This window comes from Haliotis rubra, unplaced genomic scaffold, assembly GCF_003918875.1.
Source record: "Haliotis rubra isolate DU_JTF1 unplaced genomic scaffold, ASM391887v1 Scf30, whole genome shotgun sequence".
Classification (NCBI taxonomy): Eukaryota; Metazoa; Mollusca; class Gastropoda; order Lepetellida; family Haliotidae; genus Haliotis; species Haliotis rubra.
Window position 1 is genome coordinate 2,921,110 of NW_025766969.1, and position 16,784 is coordinate 2,937,893.

General features: G+C 36.1%; 1 protein-coding gene across 1 annotated transcript in view; it reads left to right on the top strand.

Moving 5' to 3' along the window:
• Nucleotides 1–1,932: 1,932 nt before the first annotated feature.
• Nucleotides 1,933–16,784, top strand: part of LOC124282601 — a 45,349-nt gene continuing 30,497 nt past the window's right edge. The window contains 1 exon segment of the mRNA XM_046718623.1: nt 1,933–2,272. The gene's annotated coding sequence lies outside the window, so the exon portion shown is untranslated.

A 16,784-nucleotide genomic window follows, 5' to 3' on the forward strand; every position in this document is an offset into this window, starting at 1 on the left:
ATCTAATTTGAGGTGGTGAGGTGAAATGGGGTTTAACGTCGTACTTGAGAATATTTCACTTGTACTAGCCGAGACTTAAGCTGTTTTTATAGTGCCAGCTCATTTAGATACCACGCCACAGTTAAGCATAAATTCCCCACTCAGACACATTATATTGACTCTGAGCCAACCAGTCCTTGTTGTACCCATTAATGCCAAGCGCCAGGCAGGGAACAAGTACCATAGTTTGACGTCTTTTGGTATGACGCAGTCGGGGATTGAACCCGCAGCCTTCCACTCTAACCACTACACCATTGAGGCTGTTCCATCAAATTTGAACAAAATGGGAGGTGGAAGGCATGATTTTATTAATATATTTTGGAGGCATCTGTGCTATGAAATTAACATGAAACATGATTGGTTTAATTATAGATGTGGTTTATTGGACTATGTGGGTGGTGTATTTCAACAAGTAAAGAAAGCATAATTTAGCAATTATTTTGTCTGTAGTAATAGGGTAGGTGGAGATGAGAGGAGATGAAATGGTGTCTAATGTTGCATTTTAAGATTATTACACTTCTTATGGGAGGTGGGGCGGTGGAGTAGCCTAGTGGTTAAAGCGTTGGCTCGTCACACCGAAGACCCGGGTTCGAATCCCCACATGGGTACAATGTCTGAAGCCCATTTCTGGTGTCCCCCGCCGAGATGTTGCTGGAATATTGCTAAAAGCGGAGTAAAACCAAACTCAGTCAGTCAGTCAGTCTTATGGGAGGTGCATGTACATGTGTGCATGTGTGCGTCTGTTTGTACTACAATATATCTGAGATGTTTACCCACATTTACTAGAGCTGAAGGGCTCATTTTCAGCATAAGTACTACAGATATGTTTTTCCCCAGGGCAAATTCTGAGTTCAGAATATAGAACAGTACCCAAAAGTGTAGGTAGGTTTAAAAGATTCAACCTGAAACAGAAACCAGTTGCAGTTTTGGCTCCACTGACTGTAAGTGCATGGTGGACAATGTTGTGTATTAAGGAATATAAGAGTACTATATGTATGTGACTGAATATATTCAGGGTGTTTTTCCTGATCTCATCGAGATGCTTCCCATGCTACTAAAAAGTAGTCTGACAGTTTCTGTGTTGAAACTGTAGAACCCGCGGTGTTCCATGTCTTGAATCAAGGAACCCGACATATTTATTCAGCACTGGGTAATGATTCATCCTTGGGTATCATTCTGTATTTTGATTTTGGGTAGGGTACATATTTGCATACAAAAACTTCCTGGAGTACGTACAATGGTACATACTGTATCTGTAGTACCCGTGCCCACAAGGACTCTTTCAGCTTTACTTGCCAGCATTGTACCAGCTGCAACATGTAAAAGTAAATATAAAAGTCGCATATCGCCGAATCTTTCTCTTACTCATATGTCATGGACATCTACGTCAAACAATCACACAATGATACATACTGAAAACAGTCCCAATTTGGCCATTCCTAGAATCATAGAAATAAAGAAAGAGTTCTTCTCTACTTCTATGCAAGAATATCCAGTCGGATTTGGACACTGTCTCGCTGAATTACTTGGAGGACTTTTTAAACAAATTGTAATGATGCCTGTACATTCGATAACGTGGAACAATCAGTAACCCAATATATGTTACAAGTTTGTGTTAATGTAACACAGAGATCACATATCGATATCAGCTCTACACTGCGTAACTCTCTCAGAATGAATGAAAACACAGCGCCCTGCTCTCATTAACAAAAGTTACCTCCCTTTGTACTCTCTAAATTTACGATTGTTTCGATTCTATCAATAAAATCTAAATAATTAACATGAACGTGGAATAAATATTGTGGCATTTTCTACTGTAATAATATGATTTAAATTAATCCACATTAATTAATTATTTATTACCCTGAACTAACTGCTTCGAGAGTACACGTAGGTCTATTGACTTTGTTTCCTCGTTCACCAAGGCTATGTGATGAAAGTGGACAGAGCTATTCACGCCCTTGTGCTATATAGCTATGGACTTTGAAAATGTGCATTGCTTAACCCCTGGTCGCTAGGATGAGCTGGAGATGATGAAAGTATCAATATGACCTCGTTTGGGGAAGCAGAAAGAATGGATCGCCATGTGGCAGACGTATAATGCTGAAATGAAAGTGATGGCCAACCATTCTGACAGACAGTTCGCAGTGGGTAGATCTTGGCCCACGCAAGAATTGTAACCGAGAACTGAACTGTTTAGATCTAGGCATCTGCGAGGGAGGAATCCCGTGAGGTAATGTCTGCCACGGCTATCTTTAGATAACATCACTGTTTGATAAAGAGTTATCCCATATAATCGTTGGGTTATAACAGTTAATACTACATCATCAGCCAGTGTATTAACCGGTATGTCAAACGATGCTTGATGTTATTTTGTACATTATGTTTTTTAAAGTACCTTTTTATTGTCAACAATTTGTATTAATTCTTGACAAAACCATTTCATTTTAAATATTAATAATGTCATTATCAATATATATTTGACATGATTCACTTTTGTAACATTTTAAGGTGCAGTATCACTGTTGAAAGGTGTGACACCACTGATTATAACATTGGTATTACATTTTAGTATAAATGGTTTATTATTGTGTATTTAAAATTGTCAAAACGTTTGACTTGATATCCAAGCACAGAATTGCTGGTGTATTAACTATTATATACACATCATCTCACAGAACTGAATTTGCTGTCCAGTTATCGTAAATCAATTAAGACACATTGTCTGAACAAACAGTCCCTGCTCACTGCAGACATTCCAGCCCTCTAAATATACAATTATCCTTCTCATGGCTATTTATGCTAAATTGTATGTGTATTTAGACAAACAGGTCCACCATATAGTTTACCTAAATTTATAGCCTTGTGGCATCCTGGTCAACATTTAGTAGAAAATTGATCTTGTCAATTTCTCAATAAATCTAAGGGGGAAAAAAATCACAATTATGAAAGTTATTCTGTGTCTCAACTGAAATAATTATGAATTATATGTAATGGTCATGGATTTTATCTATCAATAATTCATACTGTTTTCTATATTTACAAAGTACTTTTGGAATTACGAAATTTTTGTTTTTCAACATATGTGTCAGTAATAATTTTCACTATCTTAACAGCTTCAGAGATTTATTGGTCCACTGTCCACTTGAGACAAACCGGTATTTTAAAAAGTCTGCTTGGATGTATTGATCACTACGTATTAATTTATTCTTGCGTTAATCCTCAAACATGCATCATTTATCGGATTCTATCTGTTACATCATTTGTCTTCTGAATAAGAACATGATAAATATTATTTAAAACAGATTATTGTAAATATGATATTCCTGTTAAAACCATGTGCGATGAGATGCTTGAAGTTGAATGTTGCAAGTACCTGGTAGGTTCATATTGTATAAGAACTTATGTCAAAGTAACCATGGTAACCTAACAGATACCAGTGTATCAACATTATCAATATCAGATGTAATATGGACCGTTTTAGTTGTGGTGAAAAGATATGGCTGTAGGAGGCAATTGATATGTACAATGGAGTCAAAAAGTAATAATACTTGAACACATGCTTAGAATATATATTTGGATAAATATTCATATGTCACATTGTATTACATGTTACATCAGCAGCATCAGTACACCTGCCACAAACTGCCCATAGGGATTCCAGTTTAGAACAGGTCCCCAGCAACCTATGCATGTTGTACTTGTAGACAGAGATACCAACCACTCCGATTTTGGAGGAGTTACTCTGATTTTCAAATACAAAATCTGCTCTCCGATTTCTCTTTAAAAAAAAATTCTGAATTTTTTTGCGGTATACAATTTCATAAGTTGCCGGTGATTTATTTGAGTGAACACTGGTAAAAGCATTCAGAAGCTTAGTGTTTGATCCTTTGGGTGTCGATTGTGTATATTCTGTGTTATTGATGATGAAGATTGACAAAGTTTTTCCGAATGCATGTCAAAGTGAAGCAAAATGGCAGAGCCGACCAAGCACTCATGCCCAACTCGCACCTTTGGTGCTCAGGCCTGGCTTTCAGCCAGTCATGACTCTGTTTTCCTTAGATTCAGGGTTGGCGTCTCTGTGTAGAGTATAAGTATGATTTTATGCCCTTAGTAATAGTGTTGGCAATTGGTTGAAATCTCACAATTGATGATTGCTTCATTACCAATGAACAATCATCGAAAAAAATTGGTTAACATCATTTTTCAGATTTTCCTATCCAGGTTGTTATTGCAGATATGTATAAGATGATGCAACTCGCTACTTTAAAGTGATGACTAATATATCATGACCATAAACTTCCTGGAGTCTTCAAGAAATATTCAGTCATGACTTTTCAGTTAGTGAAGTGAGTTTTTTAAGAATTAAACAAGTTTGCAGGCCCCAACAACTTTGAAGATATGTTCCATCGTCAAGTGTTTTAAAGACTAAACAGCAGTTCCAAAATCGTTTGTGTTCGATTATGAGAAAATGTGATCGATTGCTTGGTCGTTTGGTCACTGCGACCAATCTTCGATTATTTCAATTAATTGGAACACCACTACTTAGTAATATTCCAGCAATATCATGGCTATTGGCACCAGAAATGGGCTTCACACATTGTACCCATGTGGGAAATCGAACCCGGGTTTTCAACATGATGAGTGGATTCACTTTAACCAAGAGGCTACCCCAGCATGTTGTAGAAGGCAAATTTTTTTTAAAAACCTCCAAAAGGTGACTAAGATTTGAATGTTTTATTAATCTACTACTATTTAGTAGATGTAATACTGTTTACAACTGTTCTGGATAAGATTCTCCACAGTGCATAGGGACAGATTGCTAAAGCAGTGAAATTGGTCACTAACATAAAGGTCATCAATCAAGCGCTGTTGAAACACTTCCAGAATTGTTGTGTCACTATAATCAGATGACAATAGATTTCCTTTCTTTCACATTCTTCATAAATGTAAGAGCTGCAATGATAAGTTTCTAGGACTTCAGTCCTGCCCCACAACGAAGCACATGTGACGCATGTGGTCTCACCTTAGGCAAGTGAGTTTGTTCAAAATTGCCTCTGTCCAACAAGCAGTAAAATTGGGTACCTGGTATGATACGATGGTAGTCTGAATTTGAACCTTGAGCGCCTGACAGGCTACCGGTTGTATTCTCCACATGGAGTGTTCTGTACTCGTTGACCAGGAGTAATATGTCAGCGCTTTGAGCATGCAATGTGCATGGATAAACGCGCAATATAAATGGACTATTATTATTAGTATTATTATTATTATGTTATGAAATACTTTTTTGACTTGCCATGATCTCAATGCCTTATTTCCAGACAACCCAAACTCTTATGTGCATTGGTGACATAATCATAGTATTCATGGTAACACCACAACAACAATTTATTTTCTTCTACATATACTGTACAATATATGGTAGTAAACCAGGTGATAAGCATGATGAAGAAATGAGTGAGAGAGTTTAATTTTACGCCACACTCAGCAATATTCCAGCTATGTGACGGCAGTCTGTAAATAAACGTGTCTAAACCAGACAATCCAGTGATCAACAGCATGAGCATTGATCTACACAATTGGGATACAATGTTATGTATCAACCAAGTCAGTGAGCCTGACCACCCGATCCCGTTCGTCGCCTCTTACGACAAACATGGGTTGCTGAAGACCAATTCAAACCCGAATCTTCATGGGTGATGAAAAAAAAATGGATGTTTGTAATGCTGAAGATAAGGTTACTTGGCAAATTGTTTTATTCACTTCACATCTGACAAGCATGGGTTACTGACGAGAATGTTCTTATTCATTCTCCCGGTACAGGTAACGTTCTCGGAGTGAGCATGGACAGGCAGGAAGTTTTGGTTACATGGAAAATTAGGAATCGAAACATTTAAAACTGCAACTGACGAGTGGAAAATGATTCAGTACAAGGAAACGAAATAGGAGTTAATGAAGGAATAATGTCATTCAGAACAAATGCCATGCTTGTAAAGTAGTATATACATGATGTAAACAACATCTGTGATAAATAACCCATTTCATGTGTTGACTACAACCAGGCAAATGGTTTTACCAATGTTTAAAATGTTCTTACTAAAATTAAGATAATATTTTTATACTGTTCTGAGAATTACATGGATATGATAAAGAACTGAACAAATTGAGTGCAAACAATGGTTATGATGCGGAAATGGCCAATTGATGCTTGGTGCAGAGATATCTCTTGACAATCTACATTGCACAGAACACTTGTTGCTTTCAGTCACGCAGGAAGTATTTGAAAGTTAATTCACATATTATGTGATTGTGTCATACTTTGGTTATTCACATATTCAGACATCTTACGACATCACAACTTAATCACTAAAGGCTGCATCATCGTGGATGATGGGGTAGCATAGTGGTTAAAGTGTTAGCTTGTCACGTCGAAGAAAAGGGTTCATGTATATCACAACTTAATCACTAAAGGCTGCATCATCGTGGATGATGGGGTAGCATAGTGGTTAAAGTGTTAGCTTGTCACGTCGAAGACAAGGGTTCATGTATATCACAACTTAATCACTAAAGGCTGCATCATTGTGGGCGATGGGGTAGCATAGTGGTTAAAGTGTTAGCTTGTCACGTCAAAGACAAGGGTTCATGTATATCACAACTTAATCACTAAAGGCTGCATCATTGTGGGCGATGGGGTAGCATAGTGGTTAAAGTGTTAGCTTGTCACGTCGAAGACAAGGGTTCATGTATATATCCTAAGAGCAACTGGTATGTTTCTTAAGCATATGACAGTTTTGTTCTCAAATGTGTTAACATGATTAAATGGTTATATTTCTTAGCAAGTTCGACCAAATTTGTACCTACCAGTACCTTTTACCATTCATATGTTCCATACATGATATAGACACTATGTACTAAGCAGATCTCTATTTTTCCTAAATATAATATTTTCAAACAATTTAAATTGATATAATATTTTCTGTATCTTTTGCTTGGAAAATTAAGATACTGTTTGCTATTTCATTTATTTACATGCAAAATATTACATAAATATGAAAAAGCTGACAATATTAGAGGTATAACGAGATACCAGAAGTGCATTGATAGAGGCCATCTGTTTTCACATTGTTTGTATTAGTCACCATTTTTTTCAAACAATGGTCATAAAATATTGTGCTTTTTTATTATATTTCACCTCATTTGAAAAACAAGAGCAGCTCAAATTTATGGCATAACGTGTATAATTTAAAAACTGAAAATTGCATGTCACCTTAGAAGGAAATTTGTTAGCTAATGGAAGTTTAAGATTTCCGCCCATTTTCCATATGTGACCCATATCCTAATAATTAAACACACATTGACTGTTTTTGATGTTGATATTTTTTAAGCTTGCGAGTCAGATTTGTAATGTTCCTATCAGGAATTCTACATGGAACCATTTATCCAGTGTGTAGGGCTTCATAAATGCTGAGAATCTAATAAAATGTGATGTAGTGAGCAGGTTAAGGTTTGCTCTGAATAGTGCTGGATACCAAATCTTACAGCCACAATTGAAAAACCCCCAAACACATCACCTGTAGATATAGTCTTCCTGTTCTACAATATTCATACCTGTAATAGTTTTCTACAATGGATGATTTAGACAGTAATAATTGTTAATATATTTACATGGTCCAGATTCGAGGCGTCGAATAACAATGTTACAAATCAGTGCACTTCCAATATATATAAATACCGGTAGATTTGATGGAGTTCTGAGGCACCAAAGACTTTGTAATATTTGTAATGATAATTTTGTAGAAAATGAATTTCATTTCCTATTTGAATGTAAAGTTTATCATGATTTGCGCTGTAAATATTTTAAAGCATTACCAAATTACATAGATCAACAATACTTTCTGAACACATTATCTTGTACCAAATTTTCAACACTAACAAATTGTTCTTCTTACATTAAGGAAGCATTGTCATTGCATTCTTTATACATATGAATCTGATTGTCAAATGCCACTATCTTATAATTACACATGTTTATTTGTATTGTACGTGGGCCTAAGGCCTTGTTACGAAATAAACTTGAATACTGAATACTGAGATATATACACCTTCCTTTTAATTTGCAGTTGAATTCAAAATGGGTAATGTGCATGCCTCAGCTTTGAAATATCTTCATTTAACCATTGATCATGCTAGAAATTATAACTCATACGCACCACAAGATCAATACAAGAAACTGCATATAGACATGATCAAGTTCAATATGGCTGACTTGCCATCTGAATTTTTAGTGTCAAGCATGTTCATTCTGATTTTGGTCAGGCTCACTGACTTGGTGGACACGTCATCATATCCCAATTGCATAGATCGATGCTCATGCTATTGATCACTGGATTGTCTGGCACAGACTCAATTATTTACAGACTGCTGCCATATAGCTGGAAAATTGTTGAGTGCGGCATAAAACTAAACTCACTCACTTACTCATTCTGATTTTGTATGTAAGTTTGTTTTGTTTTTTCATTTTTATCATGATGTATTTTGTTTTTTATTGCAAGTGTCACTTATTTTAGGATTATGTATAGGACACAGAAACTGGGAGTGTTTAAATTATTGGTATGGTCAGAACTAATGCTGAATTTGATATTCCTTTATAGTGTTAATCATGTACTGTATTGCACTTTAATATAAAACATCAGAAAACAGAGATCATTGTGCCCGATGGGCACACTTAGTGATCGTATTGATGAGATAAATAAGAAATCCATGCAGACAATTAACATGAATACAGAAACGTGGTAAATGTTATCGATATGCTTCAGGCACAGTATGATTCATAAAATTAACCTGCTTATTCAGAATATTTATCATTTGTTTTTTCAGTTGCGAGGAACGCGAAGTAGGCAAACTAACTAACCAACTGCTTTTTACCTGCCTCTTGTTAAAATGGCATTCACAGTATGAAGATGAATAAAATGGGTCTACTCCCATTTGTGAGAACTCCCAGTTGTGAGACTCCCAGTTGTGAGACAGTGGAGTAGGTAATTAGCAAAGAAAACACACCTTACTCCCCTATCTGATAGAATGGATTAACCCCAGCTAATTATGGATTAGCTATTTAACTGAATCTTGTGGAGGTAACTTAATGAAACTCTAAAAGATAAAGTAATTAACCTACTCAGGTAAATGGCTTTAAAAAATAAACACTTTGTGTTGGTAACTTAGTGATCATTTGAAAGATAAATTAATTTACCTACTCAGATTTACGTGTTTGAAAAATCTAGCAATAACTGTTGCAACTATAATTAATCCAAATGTATTTATTAACCTTTGACTGCGCTTTCCGATCACCATTATGGCAGGCCTTCAACAAGTAGAATATATCACCAGTTCACGATAATCATTTTCAGTATTTCAGTATCTATTGAAAACAATAAATGTGTTAATTAACTCATTAATGAACTATGCCACCTTCGGGTACTCTTCAGCAACAGGGCTGTTCCCACTTTCATCGTAGGGATGGGGAAGCACCACCTGTGTGCACTGAACCATTAATTAATGTCTCACAACTGGGAGTTCTCACAAATGGGAGGACACCATAAAATGTATGCTGTTTGGCTCACTTAAATTCCTGAGGACACACCTAAACATGTTTGTGAGTGCCCTTGCATGCTTCGATAAACTTAAAATTACATACATTTCCCTGCGATGCAGAGCACCCTGACCTGTGTAACAACAGTGTTAACACGAGGGTATCATGACAGTGTATAGCAAGCTCTAACATTAACTATAATGTATTGCTGTTATAGACTAGGGTGTAATATTGAAAAGTATTCAGAGTGAATAGATTAGTTTTTACTATTATCTGCTTGTTTGTACATTCGTACAGCAACGCCCATCTGTTGGCCTACATTCTTTCACATGGTGTATGTGGTAGATATCATACACTATGAACAATGGTTTTCATTTGCTTTGAGCCCTCAGAACATGTTGAATTAGGCTAAAGTTAAATGGATTGACTAAAACTAAAGTCAAATGTAAATTATCAGTATAGATTCATTTTGAAAGCATTGACGATGGGAGTATCAAGTTTACTATCGGAACATTTTTAGATAATGTTATTGAAAGGAATATATCACGCCTGTCATTGTGAACTTATCAGCCATTCATTGGCATCAGCAGTTTTACAGAAAATTCACAACCAATAAGATCATTTTTACCTGCACTGCTACAAAGTTCTATCTAGTGGCGTGACTGCTCAAACTATCCAACTCTCAAATGCTGTAGTCTTTATTTGATTTGAGCACATCATATACATGGTAAACATTGCAGAATCAGAATGCAAAGTCCTATGTTTGTATGGTATATATTCTTTAAGGTGTGAGCATTGTAACTGTAATGTTTCATGAATTTCATTTCTGTATTTTTATATATATATTTTAGGTCATAATGCGGTGATAATGCCTCAGTACAATTAGGACATTAATACATGCAGAGAATAATAGGTCGACTTTAGCAGATGTCTAAAACAACAACACAAAACATGTTTTCTCTTACAAATCAAATTTTGAGCCCTGGACTTTTCTTTTTGTCTTGACCATATCTTTTATCCTCATCCCACTGTTATACTGTTATTTTTTGTTTTACACTATGTAGCTGAAATACTGTCGATTTGACCAGAAATCTTAATTCACTAGCCATATTTTATCATGTTTAATCCATGAGGCCAGACCAATTTATTTCTTTTTTTACGGATCCGCCAGTGGTATTTTTTCTAGAATTAAAAAAAATAAAAATTAATTTTCCCTACACAAAAATAAAATCCTCATGTTTTTATTGGCTAAAAATGTAAACTTACAGAACAAAATTTTGATTGTTTTTTGGCCCCATATAAACTTCATAAGTTGCCAAAAATAAAATACTTTTAGCATTTAAAAGGAAAATTATTTTGACTAGTGATTTTTATTTTTTTATTTTTTTCCCTCCTGCCTTTAGGTTTTCTGAGGACAAAAATCCGTAAAACAAGAAATAAAATTGGTCTGGCCTGAGTGTAAATTGTTTTGCTTTACTATAGGTAAACCAGTTGTAATCGTCTTGTTTAATAAATTGTATTTTATAGACTACTGCTGACATACTGTGTCTCACTGTCTCAAAGAAAATAACTACTTCCTTGTTATCATGCTGTATGGTTGGCTCGTCACGCCGAAGACCCGGGTTCGAATCCCCACATGGGCACAATGTGTGAAGCCCATTTCTGGTGTCCCCCGCCGTGATGTTGCTGGAATATTGCTAAAAGCGGCGTAAAACCAAACTCAGTCAGTCAGTCAGTCATCATGCTATGGAAGGAAGTACACAAATTCTGTTTTGTTTTGAACCTTTCACTGAAACTAGTGAAAGCTGTAACATTTCCCACATGGCGGCCATGTGATAGAGATGTAGGTGCATATAGTCTCTCTCTAATCTGGTGAATCAACTTCCTTGTGTCATGTGTATCATGTTTATCGGGGATATGATTGTGGTCTGAGTCAAGGTGGACTTTGGCTGTGTTGCTCTTTGAACATTGCTCAGATTTTCAGATTTTTTGTATTGGTAGCTTGCCAGTGGTAGATATGTGATAAAGTCTTTGGGTCTTTTAGAGTCTTTTTTTAAATTCATGAAATTTGTGGATATTGTTTTTAAGTTTACTGGAAGTGTTAGCTATCTGACAACTGAAAATAATGTTTTATGAAACTTAACATTATGGGCAAACCACTTGAAAAGATAATTGTTCACCAAGTTAAAAAACCTTTTTATAACACACCTTCAGCCAAAATGAAATTATGTATAGATTTTCTACCTATATCTGCTAAGAAAAACAACATTGGTCAAAGATTTCCTATTGAAAACATGGCCAAGAAACACTGAAGAAACACTGTTTGGTACCACTCACTTCTACATGCAGAAGATGTGATGCCTGAAGTTCATTACATGACATTGTCAAGAAAGTACTGGCATGCTGTTTTGTCTCAACCCAGAAACATTCCTTACTGTATTTTAAAGAAAACTGACAAAGATAACTTACCTGCTAACAGGCTATCACTGAGAGTTTTTAACCTGTCATGGACCATTTCATAGATAGATGCTCATGATGTTTATCACTGGATTGTCTGGCCCAGACTGGCTCTTTCATATAACTGGAATATTGATGAGGGCAGCATTAAACAACGAAATTTACAATTGACTGATCTATATAATATATTATATGAGAGATCAGTGTGTTGCAAAACATATCATCAAATGTAACTTCTTGAAAGTAAAAAAATAAATAGTGAAAGATGCTGTGTCTTATCAGACAAGAAAATTAATTGCCATAAAATTAACCAAGAATCTGTCTGTCCTGAGCAGTACATATTACAATATAAAGTAAGCTGTGTTGATAATTAACATGCTTATAGCAAACTGATGAACTGGTTTTTATTGTTCCAGACACTTTCTGTATATATGAGTCAAAATGAGTATAACAAACTACAGTTAAAACAGACTAAAATTAGTGGTCCCCAAGTTTGATATAACATAGTCTACTATACTCCAAATGTTTGGAATTCTTCTTGTCGTTGTTATAATACCTTTATGATTTAACAGAACTGGTCTGAACTCAGGACACCAGTGGTTATTTTCATCACTGTTGTGAAAAACTGCTATACTGTATTGCAAAGTTACGTCTAAATTTGATAGTTTTTACTATTTTAACAGTTCAGTGAGCAATTTTAACAATCATTATGACAGATTTCTACGTAGAAGATATCTACTTGCTGCCAATAATGCCTTTGTACATAAATATGGTAACTGTTGTGTAGTTTGTAATTAATATCTAAAACTAATTTTCATTGCCATGAGTATTAATGACAATAGATTGACATATAGTCATAAGAGAAAGGTTATCATTAAAACATAGATATGTACAAAAAAGTTTTATCCAATTTGTGTCCAGTACAGGGATTAATGTTCCGCTGTAGCTGTCCAGACTTGCCCCATCATTCTAGACTCAAGTTTTAATGTTTTCTCAAGGGTCTGGGAGACACACTCTAGGGATACCGCTGTGCAGAAATGTTCAAGTGGTTTGTGCTAAAGTATTGATTATAATTGCATAAAATGGCAGCTTACATCATCATGATCGAGGAGATATGAAAGTCATCAGTGTTATCTGATATGTTTAATGTTTTTCTTGGTTTAACATGGAGATAAAACTGTCTTTTGATGGTTTTATTACTGAACATTAATTTCAAAATGATGTAAATATAGATATGTGTTCAACAAGACACTGTTGCCACCGTAGCATGGAGATAAGTGTCTGTATGAGATATGATGTGTGGTATATACCCTCGCTAATCAGGGTGACAGATAGGTCATTGTTTATGGTGGTTGTGGAGTTGTTCACGGGCATGTTGACATGGACCTTGTGTGATAAGAGACAATGTTGATAAGCGTTGATAGTTACACTTGTTGTCGATATTATCAGTATTCCTTTCATAAACAGAATTAAAGACGACAACATCCGCATTCTTGTACTCATGATTTCTGGCAGTATTTGAAACTTTTGAAAGTGAAAAGTCTGACTTGCCATGTTTGCTGGTTGTGGAGTAGTCTGTCTCACAGTCCCTGAACCACATTAATTTCCTACTGCCAAGCCCTCTCTGCAGTGCTAAAGCCCTAAATAAAGCAAGTCTAGATTTCTTCTGGAGATTTTGAATCTCTGGTCTCCCTAGGGCTCCTTTTCAATATAAATGGGCTTGTTTGTTACTATCAAAATTATATATATTCAGAGACTAAGCCTTAGTCTAGTTGTGGAGTTATCAAGCAGCTTGCTGACAGGGTTAACTACTTCAGTCCAGTGATCAATGTGTTCACCTTGGAATCAGAAGGTCTCTGTTTGGTATCCAAGCACTCAAGACTCTGAAAGTTTATGGGCGCTACACCAATATAATATATGTTTGTATGAAATAAAAGTAGACATCAGATTGTAGCGCTTTGAGCGTGTAACTCTGTGGTGCGAAATTTAACATACTACAAATGCCGTTATTATATATGATTATTATGGTGTGGGTTCGTCTCGTTCTGTCTAAGCATGATAAAGTTTGCTTTGATGTAGTGAACAAACAAACGGAACAGAGTTTAAACATGGTAAATGTGGGCAGGTTTGTATCTGTGGAGACGCTAGTCTGTTTGCACAAGGCATATGAACCATTCGAACTGACATAGGCTAGTAAATCATAAGAGATTACAGAAAAGTTAGTTGTTAGCTCCAGACATCGCCAGATGTACACTGCATTATAGTACATCCAACTACATAGTTGTGATGTCAGGTTTTCCTACTCCACATCCTCTGTACACCAGGCAGGGATTTGGCCTCGGCAACCTATATTACTCCAGTAAGGGGGGTACACAAAGTAAGTAATCTAGACTACCTGTTGTCAGACGTCCATTTTTGTGGAAGATGTGGTGGGTGAGTGTATTAATTTGCTGACTTTGTGTGCTGAGAATTAGGATGAGACTGACTCTGAGAGTATGTGTTTGAACCTTGGAGAGAACTCAACCCAAACAAAGTACGAGAATCTCTACTGAAAAAGTGGAATCCCAAATATACCATAAATCTATGATTGTCGTGAATGGCAGATTGTTTCCGTCTCCTGTTTTCAAACAACTTGATGTAGTTGGCCTAGTTAGTATTTACCCTAACCTTTTGTTCATTGATGCCTGACTTCCAATGTCCTGGTATTGCAAGTGAACATTTTAGTCGACCCATGGAGATCCGGGTTAGAATTTATTTTCATCAACCCATGCTTATAATAAGAGGCGACTAAAGGAATCGGGTGGTCAGGCTTGCTGACTGCATATCATCGTATCCCAGTTGCGTAGATTGATGCTCATGCTGTTGATCACTGGATTGTCTGTTCCAGACTCCAGTATTTACAGATCGCAGCCATATAGCTGAAAATTGCTGAGTGCAGCAGTAATCAACAAACCCAAAAATGAATATTTCAGTTTGTTCTGGTCTTGTTGACATATGCTTGGTCAACATAATTAGGTTACCAAGGAAGATCTTGGTTAGAATTGGTCCTGTATCCCATTGCTCTAGTTAGACTAAACAAATATGATCGGGTGATCATTTTCGTTTTGGTTCATTATTGTTGTCGTATATTTGTTACGTTGAGCAATGCTTGTGATGTTAATCAGTGGACTGTCTGGTCCAGAAACGATTATTTATAGATCGCCTTCATGGAGCTGGAACAATGCTGAGTGTAATATTTAAATATAAACAAATAGACATAAAATAGGTCATTCGGCAATCATACCATCTATCCACCTATATGTAATAACCTCGGAAGTGCAACATACCCAATACAATATCAGACCTGCCTATGGTTACAACATTGCAATTTAGGAAGTCCACAGTCCATCTTGTCACATATTTTGTTATTTGGCCACATTTTGACAGGCCCATGATAAGCTGACTGTTGCAGTGTTTATGTTCACCGCTCCTTGGGAGGTACAAGGCTTTGCTCCATGTTGAGCAACCTGCTTTTATTGGGGGTCCTTAACTCAGGTTTAATACTTAAGTACACAATCACCACATGGCCACCTGATATTGCACCAATATTTCACCTCCTCACTGTGGTTGTATATATTTGACTTTCATCCTGAACTGTGTGTTCTAATGTTGATGTCATAGTTTGTTTCATTAAACACATTACATAACCTAAGGCCTGTTTGGGGCCATTTTTTAAAAAGTCAGACGCAACACAGAATTTGAAATGATTTTTTAAAAATGTTGATGCTTTTACACAAAACTTATATGCTAACATCTGATGTGTTTGGGATATCGAGTTATAATGGAGAAGTGCATTATTATTGTTATTTTGATATTAGACATGACAATACAGTCAGGTTTTGGTTTGGTTATTGTTTAACGCCGCACACAGCAATATTCCAGCTATGTGGCGACGGTCTGTAAATAATTGAGTCTGGACCAGACAATCCAGTGATCTACACATTTGGGATATGATGACCACCCGAAGACCATTTGTCGCCCCTTACAACAAGCTCCGGTTGCTGAAGACCAATTCCAACCCGGATCTTCACGGGTCCAATACAGTCAGGGAACAGTGCAGATTAGTGGTGGTCCAATTAATTGAAATAATCGAAGATTGGTCGTAGTGACTAAACGACCAAGCAATCGATCATAATTTCTCATAATCGAACACAAACAATTCTGGAACATTTGTTTTCATTAACAATATTTTTCACATGGTTGGTTTTGTCTGTTACATTTCGTAAGCACTACAAGCTCGTTTCAAGTCATGATTGAATTTATCTGAAAGATTCCAAGAAATTTATGTTCCTGACATACTAGTCATCCTTTAAAGATGGGAAAATTTGCAAAAACAACAACCAAAAGAACTACATTTCTTTCCCTTATTTATATGTGCATTACAAATTTCATAAATGACGCTAACCAATTAGTTTCGATGATTGATCGGTAGTAATGAACCAATCATCAATTATGAGAGTTTAACCAATTCCCAACACTAGTGCAGATGCAAGGCTCAATTAAAGGAGATGAAACCTATTTGCACCTGGTGCAACCTTAGGTATTAACCTGGAAAAAAACCCAAGTACAGGTTGCAGCTGCTGCTCATCGTAAACTATTGATATTGGTGAATGGGTGCATCATTATAACAAAATTATTCTGGGTCAGTTAAGATCATTATAGC